A 10990-nucleotide genomic window follows, 5' to 3' on the forward strand; every position below is an offset into this window, starting at 1 on the left:
CCTTTAATCCTAGCATTCCAGAGGCAGAAATCCATGTGTTCAAGGATACAGCCAAGCATGGTGACTCAGGCCTTTAATCCCAGAGAGTGATGGTAGAAAGCAGAAAGGAATATAAGGCGTGAGGACCAGGAACTAGAAGCATTTGGCTGGTTAAGCATTTGGCTGGTTAAGCATTCAGGCTTTCGAGTAGCAGTTCAGCTGAGATTCATTTGGATGAGGACTCAGAAAGCTTCCAGTCTGAGGAAACAGGATCACCTGAGGAATTGGCAAGGTGAAGTGGCTGTGGCTTGTTCTGCCTCTCTGATCTTCCGCATTCACACCAATAACTGGCCTCGGGTTTGATTTTATTAATAAGAACTTTTAAGATTACTGCTACATCTAAATGTGATATATCCCAGATTATGGATGCTCCCCCACCGTGTGTGTATGTGTGTGTGTGTGTGTCTGTCTGTCTGTCTGTCTGTCTGTTTATATGCACACGCATGACATGCACATGCACTGGGATTAAAGACGTGCACAATTTGATTTTTTTTTAATTTTATTTATTTTATTTTACAATACCATTCAGTTCTACATATCAGCCACAGGTTCCCCTATTCTCCCCTCTCCCACTCCCTCCCCTTACCCCCAGCCCACCCCCCATTCCCACCTCCTCCTTGGCAAATCCTCCTGAGATCGACCTGGTAGAATCAGTCCAGGCAGGTCCAGTCCCTTCCTCCCAGACTGAGCCAAGTGTCCCTGCATAAGCCCCAGGTTTCAAACAGCCAACTCATGCACTGAGCACAGGACTTGGTCCCACTGCCTAGTTGCCTCCCAAACTGATCAAGCCAATCAACTGTCACACCTATTCAGAGGGCCTGATCCAGCTGGGGGCCCCTCAGCCTTTGGTTCATAGTTCATGTATTTCCATTCATTTGGCTATTTTTTTTCAATAATTGAGTAAAACTGAAATTTATTATAAGCCACAGTCGTCCTAGGGACCTCCATGCTATATATATGCACAATTTGATTTTTTTTTTTTTTTTTTTGGTTTTTCGAGACAGGGTTTCTCTGTGTAGCTTTGCGCCTTTCCTGGAGCTCACTTGGTAGCCCAGGCTGGCCTCGAACTCACAGAGATCCGCCTGGCTCTGCCTCCCGAGTGCTGGGATTAAAGGCGTGCGCCACCAACGCCCGGCGCACAATTTGATTTTTAAGAATACTCATTTTATCATTTTTAAGTTGGTGTGTGCACCAATGAGTGCATGAGTCCTTAGAGGCCAGAGATGTTGGGTCCTCCTGGATCTGGAGTTACAGGCATTTGTGAGCTGCACAACACGAGTGCTGGGAACTTGGGTCCTTTGTAAAAGTGGGATGTACTCCATCCCCTGAGCCATGTCTTCAGACCCCACAGTCTGAACTGTACTGTCTTGGCATCTCCCTCATTTTACTCTCTTCCTTTCTAAAGCCTCTATCACCTGGGACCTTGCTCTTCACATTTACCACATTGACTTTTCTCCTATTTGGCAGGCTATCAGGCTAACCAAAAATTTTCTACCTCGAAATTTAGATGGAATTCAATAAATGCATTTATCTTTAAAACTCACATTTGTGCTCAGCCTTTTGGGACATAGTGTCGAGAACATATCAAAGGGCAACACTAAAATTTCATGGTATATCCAAAATGTAAAGCTGGGTAAAGTGGCTAACCCTGGAATCTTTGCACTTGGAAGACCAATATAGGGACTCTCAAGTTTAAGGCCAGCCTGGAATCTTCCTGCCCTTCAAAAGACAAAAATGGTAGAAAGCTATTTAGAACACAAAGTGAGACCTCTATAACAACCACTTACACATTGAGGTAAAAGTAGCCTGGTATGGTGGTATATACCTTTAATCCCAGAGGCAGGTGGATCTCTGTGAGTTTGTGGCCAGGCTGGTCTGTATAGTGATTTTCAGGACATTCAGAGATACATAATGAGATCCTGTCTCAAAAAAAAAAAGTTGAGATAGTTACCTGATATAGAAAATAGAGTATCTTTGGATTTCTTGTAGAAAACAGTAAAAGTTAGGATTTGATATATAACAGAACCAAAATGACATGTACAAAGAGCAGGGGACACAGAAATATGATGAAGTATAACCTGGACCCTCTGTGTTGAGTATTGAGATATAATATGGATTTTGGAGTTGAACTAAGACAGTATTTGGGTCGCAGCCTAATTATTATTGTAGACTCCACTTAACTTTTTTTTTTCTTTTGAGACAGGGTATCCAAAACCTTGAACTCATTCTGTAGCCCTAGCTGGCCTCAAACTTGAAGTGGTCCATACAGTTCAGGCCCGCAAGTTTGAGAATTTCAGACACACAGTAACCATAGCATGCCTAATTTATGCAGTACTGGGGATTGAATCTAGGGCCTCATGCAAGCACTCTACCAAACTGAGCTACATCCCCAGCACCCCCACCCCCTGATGCTGTACAACAAAGTTAACCAGTTTCTGTAACCCTTGAACTCTCTTTAAAGCCCTGGATTCTGTGTGGTAGTATAATGGCCTGAAGGTCTTCTAGGTTCTAGTCTCTATACAGACATACATTATTCCCTCAGCTCAGCTCAGTTAAGCAATTTACCCTAGTTTCCAGAGGTCATTAGTCCATGTTTTTCTGAAAGTCCATGTGCTTCAGATGCTTCATTCCACAGCTATCTTGTACAGTCAGCAAGAATTCCAAACTAGGTGAGGTGGTGCTCACCTGCAATTGCAGCACTTGGGACCTAGAAGCAAGAAAAGAAGGAGTTTAAGGCCATGGGTGATAGAGTCAGGATGATTGCCCATGAGTCTGAAGCCAGCCTGGGTCACAGAGTGAAACTCTGCCTTAAAAGACAAAAACAGAAACAAAAGCAAGGGCTGCTTGTAATGGTGCACATCTTTAATCCCAGCATCCAGAAGGCAGAGGCTAATCTGGTCTACCAGCAAGTGAAATGTTATCTCAATAAACAAACAAACAAATAAAAAGGTTTGGGCTTGAGAGAAGGATCACCAGCTAAGAATACTTGTCCCACACTGAGCCTAGGCAGGTCCAAGCCCCTTCCCACTGCACCAAGGCTGCGCAGGCATCACACCACGGGCACCAGATTCCCAAAAGCCTACCCATGCACTAGGGACGGATCCCGATCCCCCTGCCTGGGTCTGCTGACTCCCTATGGGAAACCTTGATTTGGGAAATGTGGGGATGTGGGGTGGCTTGGGAGAGAGGGCTGGGGGGTGGGAGGAGGGAGGAGGGAGGAAGTGAGATCTGTGGGTGATATATAGAGTGAGTAGAAAATTTCTTTTTTTTTTGACCTTTTGGTACAATGAATTTATTCTAATAATTTAAAGGTTAAATCAATAAAAGCACATAAAACAATTAAAAGGAAAGAACACCCCTCTCCTCACAGACAATTCAGAGAACAGATGCCCACCCACATCCTCTCTGGAGTTGGCCATGGTGTTGGAGTCTCTCTGCAGGCAGATCTCAGGAGAAGGGGGTAGAAAATTTCTTAGTAAAACAAAAAAGAATACTTGTCACTTGTGCAGAGGACCCAGGTTTGATTCCCAGCTCACAACCACCCACAACTCCAGGTCTAAGGGATCCAATGCCCTCTTCTGACCTGCATGGGAACCAAGCATGCACACACACACACACACACACACACACACACAGAGAGAGAGAGAGAGAGAGAGAGAGAGAGAGAGAATAAAATAAATAAAATTTTTGTAAACAAACATGAAAACTAATTGCTGTCTCTTTTATCTCAGCACTATGCCCAAGATCTTCTTCCTGTCTTAGTCAACTTTAGTTGGCAACATGACTTGAAAGCCTGTGTAAATAGTGCTCTAAGTTGACAGCTACAAATAGCACAGGTGCCATTATTGCCACAACAGAAGATGAAAACCATCTTGGCTCTTCCCACGGGCTCTAAGTAAGCCGCAGTTCAAGTATGGGTCCCCTTGCCTTCTATAAGCTACCCGCAACTCCTGGAGCACGGAAAATGTTTCTATTCTTTACCAAACAAAACAAACTTTAAAAAGTCATATATACATAGTGTGAACATATAGCAGATAACTTAATAAGAATTTTTAAAAAACTGATTGTTGTTAATATGGATAAAGATGTGGAGTGGCTATAAAATACAGGACAATTTTTCCTGTGGTTTGATTCTATCTAGAAGTTTAGACAAAGAACCAGGCAGGAGATTCAGATGGCAACAGCCATGCTATATGGGTGGATAGTCCACAACAACTGGGCATGTAACTCTCTCTCTCTCTCTCTCTCTCTCTCTCTCTCTCTCTCTCTCTCTCTCTCTCTCTCTCTCTCTCACACACACACACACACACACACACACACACACACACACACACACACCATCATGAATGATGACATAAACATGGTATGTGCTTGACATCAAGTTAAGACATGAAGGTTCAAAGTTGAACTGTGCCTGCCCCTAATAAGTTCCTAGTCCTAAAGGGTCCAGGGATATAGGAATAAGATAGAATAAGATAGAAATATAGGACTAAGATAGGAATATAGAAATAAAAAGTTGTAAGCTTAAGAGATGGAAACTGACAGCTATCAGCTTTCCCAGCAAATAGGGATTAACCTTTAACTGGGCCTTTCTTTGTTTTATGATGGGCAGCTCTGTCAGCAAAGCAAATGTTAGGTTTTTATGATTGCTCTCTGCAGCCCTGGGGTTAGCATTCTTGACAACCCCCTACCTCTCACTGCTGAAACCAAAGTTAACCTTTAATGAGTTCTACGGGGACAACCTGCTTTGCATTGTTTCGTATTCCCCCTGCTATGTCAAGAAAAGTTGCAGGCTTTGGGCAAACATCAATTAGCTGTCAGGAAGACTGCAAGAGTATACAATTATCAATTAGCTGAAACCCTCTAAAAACTTGTTAATGGGAAATTGTAATTCTACTTTTTTTTTTTTTTTTTTTTTTGGTTTTTCGAGACAGGGTTTCTCTGTGTAGCTTTGCGCCTTTCCTGGAGCTCACTTGGTAGCCCAGGCTGGCCTCGAACTCACAGCGATCCGCCTGGCTCTGCCTCCCGAGTGCTGGGATTAAAGGCGTGCGCCACCAGAAATTGTAATTCTAGAAAGCAATTTGTCTTTAAAAGTTGAACTTTGAAATTGTAAAACTTCATTTGTCCATGCCTAATGCTTTCCCCTTCCTATAAAAAGGGGCTCATAACCCCCTCCAATAGCCACAGTTACAGAATCCCGAACTCTGGCTGTGGTCTCAGCTAGCTGATAAGTTTGGTTGTGCCCCATGGTGATTTTTTTGGAATAAAGTTTTGCTTCTGGTTTTAGACTGTGGTTTGCACCCCATTATTTTATGTGTTCCCCTGGACCCAAGAGTGCAGTTGGTAAAGTAGACAATGAGCTGGCAATTTGAACAGTGAGCTCTGTGTGAGCCCCTGCACTATATACAGCACAGTGCAAGCACCAGCTGGGACAGGATGGGCAAGACTAGGTCCAGCTCTTGTCACCAGAGACAAACAGGAAAACAACGACAGCACTTAAATGCCATCAGAGAAGGCTGGGGACTGTGAGAGCTCTGGAGAAAAGATCTAACAACAACACTAGTTGGTCAGAGCCATTGTAGCACTAAGAAAATTGTGGAATATCATCATCAATTAGTTTGAGGCAGTAAAGGTCCCGCTTCATCATTTGAGTTCCCTGGTAAGTTAGAGTAGCTGCAATTCTTATTTCCCCTGGAGCCAGATTCTAGAACATTAGGAGCAAAGATGAGGAAGTGCAAGGAGGTTTTACCCAGACTAGCTGTTGGCATGATTTGACTGTTAGCTTGCTTGGCTGGAGACTCCTTCCAAGCTGTTGCATGCTCCCCCCTCATCCCCCCCCTCATCTAAAAGGACTTTTTGTTTTGTTTTGTTTTTTGAGACAGGATTTCTCTGTGTAGCTTTGGAGCCTGTCTTGGAATTCACTTTGTAGACCAGGCTGGCCTCGAACTCACAGAGATTCGCCTGGCTCTATCTCCCAACTGCTAGGATTAAAGATGTGCGCCACCACTGCCCGGCCTAAAAGGACTTTTTCAGAGCGAATCCTAAATGAGCTTGTATTGATATATGACTAACTGCTCATAGCAGAATCTCCTTCCCACACTTGCCTAAGGATAAGATCTAGCTGGTGTCATTCTCAACTGTATGGTTAACCTTGATTTTCTCTTAGTAATTGGCATTTGGTGGGTCTGGTGTAGGGTCTGGAATCTGCCTTTTAAAAAGTCATTCTTACCTTTAGGAAAATTTGGAAAGTCATGGTCCAAATACACTGTCCCTAAAAATAGAAACCTATATACCATATAACCTAGCTAGACCACTCTTGGATAAAGAAAACATGCATATGCACAATGGAGTTTTACTCAGCAACCAAGAAAAAATGAAATTACAACTGTGGAAAAATAGATGCACTTGGAGATCATTATATTAAGTGAAATAAGCCAGACTCAGAATGATAAATACTGTATGGTTTCTCTCTTGATCCTAGATTTAAAAGTGTGTGTGTGTGTGTGTGTGTGTGTGTGTGTGTGTGTGTGTGTGTGTGTGTGTGTGTGTGTAGTGGGAGAGGAGAGAGAAGATGATCAGGATCAGGGGTGTGTGTGTTATGAAATTAGAAAGGGGATCATGAGAGGGGAGGGAGAGGTTTCATGGGGAAACAGTAAATAGAATCCTTGACATGAAAGCGATAGGGCGACTGCTCATCCGAGGACAAGCAGAAGCAGTCACAGGAGGAGAGAGCAGACAGAAGGGGGAGGAACTAGAACAAAGAATGATACAAATGGACCAAAAAACATAATGAAACCCTTTACTTTGTATGCTTACTTAAAAAAAAAAAAAACAAATGTAGACCTTGAATAAAGTATTGTCCCCAAGATTTGTTATAAAGCACTTTGATTCCTAAACACATATGGCTAAGTTGTAGAACATTAAGAATTTTAATAACAGAGCTGGAGAGATAGCTCAGTGGTTAGGAACAGTTGATGCTCTTCCAGAGGACCTGGGTTATTTCTCAGCACCCACATAGAGGCTCACAACCACCTGTAACTCCAGTTCCAGAGGATCTGACACCCTCTTCTAGCCTCTGTAGCATGCACAAAACCTCACACGGACACACATATACACACATAAATAAAAATAAATCTTTTTAAAAAGAATTTAAATAACAAAACAGACCTTATGTTTGAAAAGCATCATATAGTTTATGATATCATATACACCATACATTTTACCATAATAGAACCTCCTAAGAGCCTTTAAGTCATGTAGGCCAGGATCTTCGTGTTTCAGGGTTAAGGAAGCCTTGCTGTTGTAGGACATGGTCTTCAGAACAAAACAGCTGCTATTTTCAGCAGATCAACTGAACTTGTTAGAAGAGACCATCACAACCAGGTCTGTAGACTGTCGATATTCCCTCAAAGAAAAATGGGCTGGGGTGGGTCACTGGACTCTTACTGGAGGTTCCAGCCATTCTGCCCAGCCATTTGTATGTGTGCAATTTTGCCTTAATTCTTCTGGCCTCGGTGGTCTATAGAGGTGCTAGAGTCCATAGGCTGGGAAAGGTTAACTAAGGGATGCTCCCTTATGCAGTTAAAAAGAAGCCATGCTGTGAGAAGACTTTCCAGAGTGGCTGCTTTAGAGCCACCCATATATATATACTTGTAGGCAACCCTTCAGTCATGCTCTATAACTAAGCCTCATACTTCCTGATTTCCCAGGTTAAACTTCAGTGGAATCATACTTTGGTTTGTTATTGGGGCCTTATAAGGAAATTCCGGGGAAGAAATTTTCTCAACATCTGCCATAATATAATCTATAATACAATTATAAAGCAACCACACATTAAATGATGGGAGAACCTATTGTTAGATCACAAAGGCTGCCCCTGGAGAGGGGATTAGCCATGCTTTATATCCTATACAGTATTGTATCCTAGCTGTGAAGCCTGCATGGAACTGGACTAGGCCCTCTGCATGTGGGAGACAGTTGTGTAGCTTGGTCTGTTTGAGGGGTCTCAGGCAGTGGGATCAGGATCTATCCCTGGTGCATGAGCTGGCTTTTTGAAGCCCATTCCCTATGGTGGGACACCTTACTCAGTCTTGGTGCAGGGGGAGGGGGGCCTTAGTCCTGCCTCAACTGAATGTACCAGGCTTTCTTGACTCCCCATGAGAGGCTTTACCCTTTTGGAGGAGTGGATGGGTGTGGTGATGTATTGTGTCCCCCAATAAAGTTTATCTGAAGATCAGAGGAAAAAGCCAGCCACTATATTAGACATAGAAGTCAGGCAATAGTAGCACATGCCTTTAATCCTATTATTCGGGAGGAAGGGATCTGTCTGGATCTCTGTGAGTTCAAGGCCACACTGGGAACAGAGCCAGGCATGCTGGCACATGCCTTAAATTCCAACACTAGTTAACCATGAAGGTCTGGAGGTCTGTACAGACAGTCAGGAAGTGATAGAACTGGGCAGGAAGAGGAAGTGATGTAGCTGGATGGACAGAGCAAATGAGATAGTAGGACAGAAAGGCGTATAGGTGTGGATATAGAGGAAGTAGGTCTCTCTTTGGAGACTGAGGTGTCGGTGAGGTGAGGTTAGCTCGTGGCTTTTCCTGTTTCTCTGAACTCTCAGGGTTTCACCCCTATATCTGGCTCTGGGTTTTTATTTAATAAGACCTTTTAAGATTCTTCTACAGATGGGGGGTAGGTGAGGGGGAGAGGTGAAGGGATGGGAGGGGCAACTGTGGTTGGTATGTAAAATGAAAAAATTTAAATAAACAAAAAAAGACATTGTATCCCATCTAGTACCTTCATTAATCTGCTAAACTTAGAGAACCCTACCTTCTAAGCTCAAAGGCCACTTACCTTCTGAAGTCTACAACTGGAAGGCTTTTCCTTTGTTCTGTGGGTGGCTGCTGGGTTGTCACCATATTCCAGCTTCCCCTCAGCACAGCTCTCTATTGAACCTGGAAAGAATCCTTTTGATTTTAATGCCCACTTTTGGAAAATGCTTTATGTCACAGACAATGCACATAAGCTTTGACGTGATATGGAGCCCAAGGATAGCCTGAACCAGCAGGAATCAAAAAGCAAACTCGATGGTTTTCTGTGGCACCGTATACTTCTCTACCCTGGATTCTCATGTGAGCCATGCCAGTTATGTCTTCCACAACCGCATATTGTACCACAAACCAGTCTGACCTGCAAGAGGAGTACACGCTTTGGTCCTTTTGCAATGCTCTGCTGCCTAACCAGTTTGTGTTTACCAACGCCACACTTGGTCAGGTCAAGATGGAGAGATGTCCTAGTGAAGAAAGGGTGACTAGCATATGAAGCCTTGCTTGGAATCCATTCTCGGCCTACTTAGGCTTTCTGATGCAGTAGAGATGAAGTATCACACTGAATTAAGTTGGATGCATATGTGTTGTAGAAGGGGCATTGTGCTGGCAGCTGTGATCTGTTCTGAGGTATTCTTAGCCTAGGCAGAGTAGAAAGGAAGATATAAACATGACCATGTTACCTAGGTCAGGAAGAATTACAAAACAGAATAAGCAGTCTTCTTTGGTGACAGAGTAGGAGTCAATGGTTCCTATGGAAGAATCTGCTGGACTTGGTGCATGCCTGTAATCCCAGCATGGCAGAGACAGGAGGATCACTGTAAGTTAGAACTGACTTGATCTATATAGTGAGCATCAGGCCAGGGCTACATAGTCAGGCCATGTTTCAGACAAATAAGACACACGGTTCTTATGGAAGATTCTGAAAGGTTAGTTGGGAAAGTGGCATTTCCCCTAGATCCTGAAAGCTAGGTATTCAAAAGACAGATAAGAGCATTACACCTTGAATCTGTGAGTAAAGGGATCATTTAGGCTCTGGCCTCTGGTAGCTACTGGATAGCTATCTGGTGGCAACCCATTGCTTGGGTAGGGCAACCAGGAAGAAGTCTTTGGGTCTTATACTTGTGGGGAGGAGACCTGTGACCATTACACCCTACTTTCCCATTTTGACTACAATTAAGTTTGAATTTTCAATTTATTTTTGAGACAGGCTCTCTCTATGTAGTCCTGGAGCTCACTATGTAAACCAGGCTGGCCTCAGACTCACAAAGCTCCCCCTGCCTCTGCCTCTCAAGTGCTAGGATTAAAGGTGTGTGGCACTGGCCCAGCCCAGCAAACTTTTTTTTTAAGCCCAGGGTGTCCTAGTTAAGCCCAGAAGCTATTGCAATGAAACACCATGACCAAAGCAAGTTGGGGAGGAAAACATTTATTTGGCTTACACACTCCATATCACAGTTCATCATCAAAGGAAGTCAGGACAGGATCTTAAATAGGGTAGGAACCTGGAGGCAGGAGTTGATATGGAGGCCATGGAGAGGTGCTGCTTACTGGCTTGCTCCCCATGGCTTGCTTGCTCAGCCTGCTTTCTTTTCTTTTCTTTTCTTTTCTTTTCTTTTCTTTTCTTTTCTTTTCTTTTCTTTTCTTTTCTTTTCATTTTTCTTTATTAAGAAATTTTCTACTCACTCTACATACCGCCCACAAATCCCACCTCCTCCCACCCCCAGCCCTCTCTCCCAAGCCACCCCACATCCCCACATCCCCCCAAATCAAGATCTCCTATGGGGAGTCAGCAGAGCCCAGCACACTGAACCTAGGCAGATCCAAGCCCCTTCCCACTGCACCAAGGCTGTGCAAGGTGTCACACCACAGGCACCGTATTCCCAGAAGCCCGCCCATGCACCAGGGATGGATCCGGATCCCCCTGCCTGGGTGCCCCCCAAAACAGTTTGAGCCAAACAACCGTCTTCCATATCCAGAGGGCCTAGTCCAGTCCCATGGGGGCTCCACAGCCACTAGTCTACAGTTCATGGTCAGCCTGCTTTTTTTTTTTTTTTTTTTTTTTTGGTTTTTCAAGACAGGGTTTCTCTGTGTAGCTTTGCACCTTTCCTGGAGCTCACTTGGTCGCC

Source organism: Peromyscus maniculatus, chromosome X (assembly GCF_049852395.1).
Source record: "Peromyscus maniculatus bairdii isolate BWxNUB_F1_BW_parent chromosome X, HU_Pman_BW_mat_3.1, whole genome shotgun sequence".
NCBI classification, from domain to species: domain Eukaryota; kingdom Metazoa; phylum Chordata; class Mammalia; order Rodentia; family Cricetidae; genus Peromyscus; species Peromyscus maniculatus.